This window comes from Miscanthus floridulus, chromosome 12, assembly GCF_019320115.1.
Source record: "Miscanthus floridulus cultivar M001 chromosome 12, ASM1932011v1, whole genome shotgun sequence".
Classification (NCBI taxonomy): domain Eukaryota; kingdom Viridiplantae; phylum Streptophyta; class Magnoliopsida; order Poales; family Poaceae; genus Miscanthus; species Miscanthus floridulus.
Window position 1 is genome coordinate 81598872 of NC_089591.1, and position 9611 is coordinate 81608482.

Sequence of the window (9611 nt, forward strand, 5' to 3'; positions counted from 1 at the left end):
TAGCTCCAGTCCAGTCCAAACCAAACTATCTTTATGTTTAACTATAATTATCAATATGCATGACTCCAAATAGATATACTATAAAATTATTTCATAACAAATCTAAGTAGAGATACTATAAAAATATTTCGTAACAAATTTAATGATACATATTTAATATAATAAATATTAGTATCTCTTAAACTTAATCAAACTTCTAATCATTTGACTTAAAATTGCATCTTTTTTGACAGACTGGTGTAGTTCACAGTTTGTATCTCAACTACGTATTTTTGCAAGATTTGCTATCCCCAGGAACAGTTATAAAATAAAAGAACGTAACATAATGTTTACACTAAAATACGGGCATCGACCGACATAGAGCACGTTCCACCGTTTTCATGAAAAAGCCTTTTAACTGAACTCCGTAGATACAAATCTTATTACCACTTACATCAATGGAGTCCTCTCCCTCCCCATTTACCAGCTCAGAAACTATGTGAACAAAAAACATCCTGCAACTGCAAAGAACAGACGCAGGCTTACAACATAATTATCTGTCCCCGAAAAATGCAGTAAAAAGGAGGCAGAAACATGGATCCCAGCGGTGAGAACCACCCGGGGACTTAGGAGTCAAGTCATGGTGATCACTTCACGATGCAGATCTTGATGACAGAGGCGACCCCGATACGGTGAAGAGCCACGATGGAATCACCAGGCTTGCAAAGCTGCTTCTGCACAGCAGACTTCAGCGCGGCCTCCAAGATCACCTCCGTCGACTCTGAATCTGTAGCCTTTGCAGAGCCCTCGGCAAGGAGGGGAATGAGACCCCTGTAGATCAGGCTGTGCCTAGCTGGGCCCTCGGAGCTGATGGTCCAGTCGAAAGAAGTCCGTCGTTAGCACGGGTACGACAACAGAGAGGATGGGAACCCTGGGGCGGTACTTGGCGACCAGCTTGGCCGTGGTGCCACCGCGAGTCAAGACGACGATCAGTGCGGCCTTGGCCTTGTTGGCAGTTCGCACAGCAGATGATGCAAGAGACTCCAGAGGGCTCATTGGAAGAGGCGCGGACCTGATCATCGCCTTGAAAACTGCCTCGTGGTCCAGGGAAGATTCTGCCTCAATGCAGATACGAGCCATGATCTTCACAGCCACCTCGGGGTAGGCTCCAGCAGCACTCTCACCACTGAGCATGACACAGTCAGTTCCATCAAGAACGGCATTTGCAACATCAGTGGCCTCAGCACGTGTTGGCCTAGGAGATTTGATCATTGACTCGAGCATCTGGGTAGCAGTAACAACAGGTTTGCCAGCAATGTTGCACTTGTAGATCATCATCTTCTGCGCAAGGAAAATCTTCTCAACTGGAATCTCCATTCCCAGATCACCTCTAGCAACCATAAAAGCATCAGTCTCCCTCAAGATCTCATCAAAGTTTACAACACCCTCTTGGTTTTCAACCTGCATAGCAGAACCATATCATGAAAGAAATCAGATCCATGACAGCATAACTAACATGATCATAAGTTCTATAATATGTCCATTATCATCATGTAATATGAACAACACTATAGCAGGAAACCGATTCCAGACATTGCAGTGAAAAAGCAATATATGACATGAACTAGTCTGAACCATAAAGGAATTATCCAGTATTTCGGAGAATTTGGCTAGGAGTAAAACAGCCTAACAGGTGGAAAACGTAGAGTAAAAGTAACAGAATTGCATTTCGCTAACCAACTGTCAAGTAAAAATTCTTGTGAAGTCGTAGCCTGGGCAAGCACTATATCCTAGTTGGTGAAAGAGTACTCAACATACTACTTTCATATGTTACTGATAAATAACATAACATGGCAAAAACTGGTCATCAAGTTGTTTACAGTAAAACTAAGATGAGAAGGTTTCATACGAGAGATGCAAGCAAATCATGTCGTGCAAAATTATGGACAGAGAAATAGCTGATATAACCCTTTGAAGTACGACAGTGATAGTATATACAAACCTTTGACATCAACTTAATGCGCTTGGCATGCTGCCCAAGAACCTGTCTGACAGTCACCAAATCTGATCCCTTTACGGACAAAGGATAGAGCAATCATGTCAATATCATTTGGAACACCCCAGCCCAAAATATCTTCTTTATCTTTCTCAGTCAATGTAGGAAGATCCACAACAATTCCTGGCAAATTGCAGTTCTTTCTCTCACCAAGCATTGCAGTGTTCTCACACCTACACCTCACAGTTCCAGCATCAGGATCGCAAGACAGAACGGCCAGAGAGATAGTACCATCTGCGCAGAGTATGACATTTCCAGGCTTCACGTCAACAGGCAGTTTCTTGTAACTCATAGCAATCATATTTTCATCACCCTTGATATCATAATCAGTGGTGACAGTGATTTCTTGACCCTTGGTTAGCTTAATTGGTTTACCATCCTTCAAAAACCCTGTACGAATCTCAGGACCCTGCAGCAACAAAAGGTTGGTTAAGAACACTTCATATAACCACCTTAAATGCCATACAAAGAAGAATACAGTCAGAAGTTTTGCAAAATATCATGGAGTGACACATAACTACATAAGCAGCAAAGAGCAGGTATAGTATATATGTACTCAATTTTAATGATGAAGCCAAACCAACAAATATGACCATGTGAACCATGAATTGGAACATAAGAAAATGAAGAGGTAGCAATTTAGTGGCAACTGACAAGAAATTAAGGAATAAAGACCCCTAGAAGTTCCGTTATTGATCAGCTCTTGTGTCAAGAAAATGAAACATCAATTGAAAATTGACTGAACCTGAATATCTGGGGAGGCTGAATGCTTTGGCATTGCAACCTCAGACTCAGAGACAACCAAACCATTCCAAATCCAAAACCAGAAGTAATACATTAATCCCTGGACCATTAAACGCAGAACCATAACCAGAAGTGGCAAAAGTAATCTGAACAAAACATAACAAATTTGGAACTGAATTCAACCATTCACATGGAGAATTGTTGACACAAGAGTGAACAATGGCAACAAGGCAAATATAGAGCCATAGGCAAATCTAATCCTTGGCACTATTGTGTCACATCACAAATCAGTATCCCATCACATAAGAAAGCAACTAATGTAATCACAGGTGTTAATCATATATGTAGCATTCATTTTGGTCAAGATGAATGTCTAAATACTCCTACTGAAACCACTGAGCTCAAAACAGGCGATGTCCAAGAAAAATATTTTGGCTTACAATTGCCAATCTTCAAGTCTAGTGAAGGAATTGATTTCTTAAAACCTAACTTCCACAGCAGCTAAAGTAGGAGTACTCAACATCCACCAACTTTGCAGTACACTCTGGGTAGTTAAAGCTAAACATACAACCGAAAGTGCTAATGTACAAAATCTGAAACTAACTTTAACTAACATGGAGTATCGTTTCCTTTCCACAAACACGATAACCAACAGCATATATTGACTAAAGTAGCAGCAACTGTCAATAAATCAAGGAATAATGACCTTGGAAGCTCGATGCAGATGAACTCCATAGGAAGCAGTCAATCAAACCATTTAAGTCCAAAAACATTCCAGACTTGCAGTAACGTGAACAACTAGCAGACAAATCTGAAACTAGCTTCAACCAACAAGACGTGCAGCTTCTATTCTATATGGAGTATTCAAGGCACAAACAGCTCCTCTTTGCAAGAGGGCCAGTATAGAGCGCATGCAAATCCCTAGGCACGATATGTCAAACTGCCAAAAGTCAGCACAATGTTATTTAAGGAAAAAGCTACTTGCACGCATTAGTTTTGGTACTATCACACGCGTTACTCATATACTGTGTATATGTAGCATGCAGTAATTAAGTTAAGATCTAAACCTTCTACCAAAAAACCATTGAGATCAAAATACCAAGCTCCCTGAGTGGAAACCATATTGAGATAATACCAAGCTCCCTGAGTGCCGTGAGTGGAAACCATATATTGAGATAAAAACAGTCCCCGTCAGCCCCGAAAAGATCACTCTAGCTCGTCCCACTGAACAGATCACTAGATCCCTCCAGCGGCAAACAAAAACAGTCCCCGTCAGCCCCGATCCAACCAATCGGCAAGCATAGCCAACCCAAACATGCAGCTAAAGCAGGTAACGGCAGCAGAGCAAGCACATCCATGACACACAGAAGACAGAGAGAGAGGGAGACCTTGGTGTCAAGCATGACTGCGCAGAGGATGCCGGTGTTGTGCATGGCCTGGCGGAGGTTGTCGAGCGTCTCCTGGTGGTACTCGTGGGTGCCGTGGGAGAAGTTGAAGCGCGCGACGTTCATGCCGGCGCGGAGCAGCTTCTCGAGCATGGGCACGGTGCGGGAGGCCGGGCCGAGCGTGCAGACGAGCTTGGTCTTGGGCACCCGCGCGTCGCCGGCGCCGCGGTCCAGGTCCGCCAGGATCTTCGCCATGTCGATGTTTGCCATCGCGCGCCGCTACGGATCTCTCTCCCTCTCTGCTCCGCGGTCCGGGACGGGGGAATGGGGAGGGAGCGGTGGTGGCGTCGGCGTCGGAGTCGGGGTCGGGTCGGCGGCGGAAAGCAGCGAGACGGGATTCGAGATTTGGTGCCGGAGTTTTATAGAAAAGGGAGAAGGAGTGGGGGAATTGCGATTCCGTGGGCGACGAGAACGACGGAGATGGAAGGCGCAGGCAGTAGGCAGTAGGCACCGGGCAGGGATGAGTCACCGGACACGTGGTGCCCACTGAATTTGGGAATTTCCTTCTGTTCACCTTCCATTCTTTTCTTCGAGTTGGACCCATGGTCCCACTGGCATGAAGAGGCAGAGAGCATGGCGGGCCTACCAGTCAGTGGCTCCTGCGTCCACTGGCTACATGATGATGCGAGCGAGACTTGTTTGTTGTTTCCAATCCATTAATCCAATAGTGAAAAACTAGAAAGGGTCTCCTTGGAGAAGAAGTTTTGCAATAGAAAGTGTCACTCTCGTCGGAAAGAATACACTTTTTTAGTTTAGATATAGAAAGAGTACATTTTTTTAGTTTAGAAATAATACATTTTCAGTTACAGTAATATAAATCAAACCATGTAAGTTTTCTTTTCCAAACCGCACTAATAAATACTTCCTCCTCTGTTCTAAATTATAAGTCGTTTTGACTTTTTTGATTTATCCATTTTATTATATATTTAGATATATTATTATATTTAGATGTATAGTAAAATAGATGTATTAAAAGAAGTTAAAGCGACTTATAATTTAGAATTGAGGAAATACTATCATTAGATGTATCTTAAAATATATTTTTACTATTTGGAATTTTAATTGTTCACGCACTACAGTAGTTCGGTGAGCAGTGCTACTGTAGTGGCCAGTGCCCAGTGGGATTCGCCTTCGCCCGCCTTCTCGATGCGTGCGAGCGCGGATGATGATGTGGGTGCGAGGGATGATTCCTGGGTGAAACCAGCATATGCCGCGGCACGGCGGCAGCCGGCACAGCAGTCAGCAGCGCACGGCGCCACGGCGAGTCGCCGACCGTGGGCGTGGGCGGCGCCGAACGGACCTGACGACAAAACCAGCGACGTCAGAAACCGGGGACCTGGGCCTCTGTTTTGAATGCTGTCGCGATCTAGCCCTTGCTTGCCCTTCGTTTTCCTCGACACGGCAGCGTTCGTTGGCGGCGTCGCTGCCCGTTTTCTTTCGTCACGGTCGTTTTCTGCTCTTGTTTTTATGATGACGAGATGAGAGGAATATATAATTCAATTATTCAAGTGCATCCGAATATGTTGTCTTTTCTGATGAGAAAAGAGGAATAATTCAACTATTCAATCGCATGCGAATATGTTGTCAAAAAAAAAAGTGCATGCGAGTATATACCGAGCCTGACGTTTCAGCCTGCATGGTCAACTTTATTGCACCAGTGGCCGCTGTCCAGTCTTCCATTCCACAAAGGCATGGACGAGTAGAACAAGAACTTTTTCTCTCTCTCTCTCTCTCTCCGCAGTTACGTTACGTACGTACTCCTTCTCCTATGTTCTAATTAGAATTAGAAGGTTCCTTTTTCAAAACCTCCTGATCCTGTTGACAAACGATGTCAGTCACTTTTACGGGCAGAACCATGGGATCTAAAGACCGAGGAAAACAAAACAATGGTTCTAGATTATTTGAACCTGAACCAAAAGAACATCCGAGTCGTTGCTCGTGAACTCGTCACATGCTAGTGCTTGGATTCATCCACAGCAGGCAGCATAAACGAGACATGATAGCTGAGATCTCCATGCCTAATCAGCTTTGCCTAAACACATCGAGAAGGTGGACAGATGGAGCCAGTGGTGGAGTTAGGTTAGAATTCAAGGGGGCCAATTCTAGTCTTGTGACTAATCACTGGTTATAGGCATAATTTTCTTTCTATATAACACAGCTATACAATTCTAGTGGAGGAGTTTATAAGCTAAATTAAATATATTAATAGACAAAGTAATGCATACGCAGTCTATATGTTACCTGATGAGTGTAAGCTGTTGCAAGATGAACGTCTGCTAATTGTCATTGTGTCCTTAAATAGAACAAGAGAGCTAAATAGACATACTAGAATAACAGACTAATAAGTAAAATATTATAATGCAGTTGCATGCAAACACGGGAAACAACAGCAGTACTCATTTGAAACGGCCGGATGAGCTAAACACAAATGCTAATTAAGTTTTGTAATAATGCGTGGAAATATACTCCTAGCATCATCAGGATGGAAGCAGATAGAATAAAAAAGAAGCTAATGCAAGTTTAGTCGTGGCGTAGATAAATGCATGTAGCTAGGCCATGCAGTGATGCAGATGTGTGTGCATAGTTGCAACTTTTAAATGTGCATGCATGCTACTGAAGACGCAGGCTCTCTTTGCAAACATATCCCAAGCAAGGGGGGCCGGTGCCCAGGATAGCCCTAATGGGTCTCCGCCAGTGGATGGAGCTACGAAAATATATGCTCCCTCCATCCTAAAATAGGTGATCTTATAGAATTTAATTGTTCGGAACATATGAGATTCTCATTTCTCAATGCCCCTGACGTCGATGGGTGGTAGGAGATCCTACCCCGACAGGAGACGGGACCTATGGCTGCCTCGATTGAGCCTCGCTGTGACCCAGGTCTAGGCGCATAGGCTCGGAAGATACCCGCGCAACTCCACGATAGATGCTTCAACTGCCTCTCCTACTCACACCGAGTAGTGACTTGCCGGTGGCCACGGCGTTGCATGCGTTGCCGTGGATTCTGCCACCTCTCTAGGGACTGCAGGCGGTCCAAGTCAATGCCGAAGGGTGGTGTCCTGCCTCGCCGCTCAGCTCATGCCGATAACCCATAGGCCTCCCAGCACGCACCCCTTGACAATCCATCGACCTCGGATGGAATCGTGTCAGGTGTTGTGGGGGGCACCGACGACATCTGCCAACGACGGAGAAGACGCCGGTGGCACCAGGGTGAGCCGACACCTGACATCAGCATGGGTGCGCCTACCATCTACACTGACAATGCCACTGCTTCCTCGAGCTAGATCTGTTGGCGAAGGAACTATGCGAGGGAGCCCCCCCCCCCCCCCGCTTGGGTCGTGTCGATCGACCTGATGCTGGACGAGCTTGCCGTCTCGCTCATCGTGAGTCGATAAGCGGTCACACCTGCACTTGGTTGCCTACAGGCTACGACAACCACCTCTCAGGAGGTTCAAGCTTTGTTGGTGGACACCCGTCCTCCAGCAATGGCTCCTCAGTGCACGACGGACTCACCTCCGTTATTGCCTGTGCAGAGCACACCTCCATAGATGGGTCAATTCATTGTCATGGGTGCTGAGGCGCTAGGGGAGGATGGTGAGGTTTGGCCACTTGGGTTCGAGCAGGCCAAGCACATGGCGGGTACTTCTACACCAACGCAGGACAGACAAGCCACACCCAACCCTTCTACGCTAATGAAGGACGGCCAGCTGGACAATGATGTGTCACCCACGCCACGTGAGCCCGCTCGGCCCCTCGCACAGTTTACCGAGGAGGTGCAGCTAAAGTGAAGGTCACCCTTAATCGCCACTCCACCAAGACAGAAGGCGGCAACCAAAAGGCACCTATCAAACAGGAGCAAACGGATTGGTGCTCAACCGTTAGCGCACATGCCGACCTCTAAGCAGGATGAGGTACTCCTCATGAAAAGGATGGGCAACCTGTCACAGGCGACACCAACTTCATCCACGTCCAAGCGAGCATATGACGCCATCTTCACGGGTGTAGCACCCGGTTTTAAGAACAAAACCAGATACGCACCATATGTGAGCCCAGGAAGTCAAATCTCACATATAGCTACAAATAAGGGTAATATCAATAGACAATGCTTAAATACATAATGTATTAGTGTACAGAATATATCCTCAGAGTATAGACAGTGGAAAGACAACTCCGATCATCAGGCGAAAACTCCAAATCCACAGGGACAACTGACTGGTTGATCACAAGCCTAATTCCTCCAGACTCTAGCAATCTGGTACCCATCCAGGATTTTTATCCAAATAATTGAAAAATAAAGCAAGCGTAAGTACATGTCGTACTCAACAAATATAACATATGGTTCATGAGGCTCAAAAGGCCGACACTACTTTATCTGCGATTAGCTTTTAATGAGTCATCTTTTAGCAATTAGGGTGGAAACAAGTTCATCACAAGCCCATAAACACATGATCAGGTAAACATGAATAATAAATAGCATAAACAGTCATCATTAATAAGCATCTTCATCATCCATATCATTAGTGTTCATCATCTATTCCGTAAAGGTTCCAAGGCCGCTCGTTACCGTGAGCACGACTGATATACTAGTTTTACACTCTGCAGAGGTTGTATACTTTCACTGTGAGTCATGATTTACCCTTTCACCTGGGGTGATCAGCCTCTTGACCCACTACCAAGGAAGGTCAGTAGGGTTCACTATGAAGCCTTTTAAAGGTTTGTCTAACAAGTTAGGGCCATTAGATTCACTCGGCAAACAGATGTAGAGCCCCCCTTTCCGATGGCACAATGACGTGCAACCTATACACAAGAGGACAGAGGCCGTACTAAAGAGGACAGAGGCCGTACTATACCTGATTCGTCAAGTCATTCTTATGCCAATAAAGGTAACCACTAACAAGCTAGAAAAGGTCATCATACTGAGCTAAAGCCAGAGCCATGTAGCTCTCACAGCTATACTGTAAATCCTGAATGATCACTTACAGATAAGTCCTTAGGGAGAGGAATCTAGAGCACAATAAAAATAGCCCAATGCTCTAGCCCCCTGATTCCATGTTGCTAAAAAGCATCTTTTAACGTTTATTGCATATACCATTAGTCAAGTTACAAGATCATGGCTTTAGTTGAGCACTAGCATCATACTACCCAATGCAATACCCCATAGGTAACAAGGCACAAGATATTAAATATCTAGGTTATTCTTATTGGCAACAAGGTAGACACATACAATATGAATTAAGTGATTAAAGATGAATAGGTAACAAGAAAGATCCCATGCTATACTTGCCTTATAAGCTTGCTCAACTTCCTCATAATTTGCTTCTGGTTATCACCTTCCGATCTTCATCGCTCACAAATGATTCTCGTTCTACTCATAGCAAGCACCACGC

General features: G+C 44.9%; 1 pseudogene; it reads right to left on the reverse strand.

Annotated features, from left to right (window-relative positions):
- Window positions 1-308: 308 nt before the first annotated feature.
- On the reverse strand, window positions 309-4656 carry LOC136497988 (pyruvate kinase, cytosolic isozyme-like; annotated as a pseudogene).
- Between the last annotated feature and the right edge of the window lie 4955 nt (window positions 4657-9611).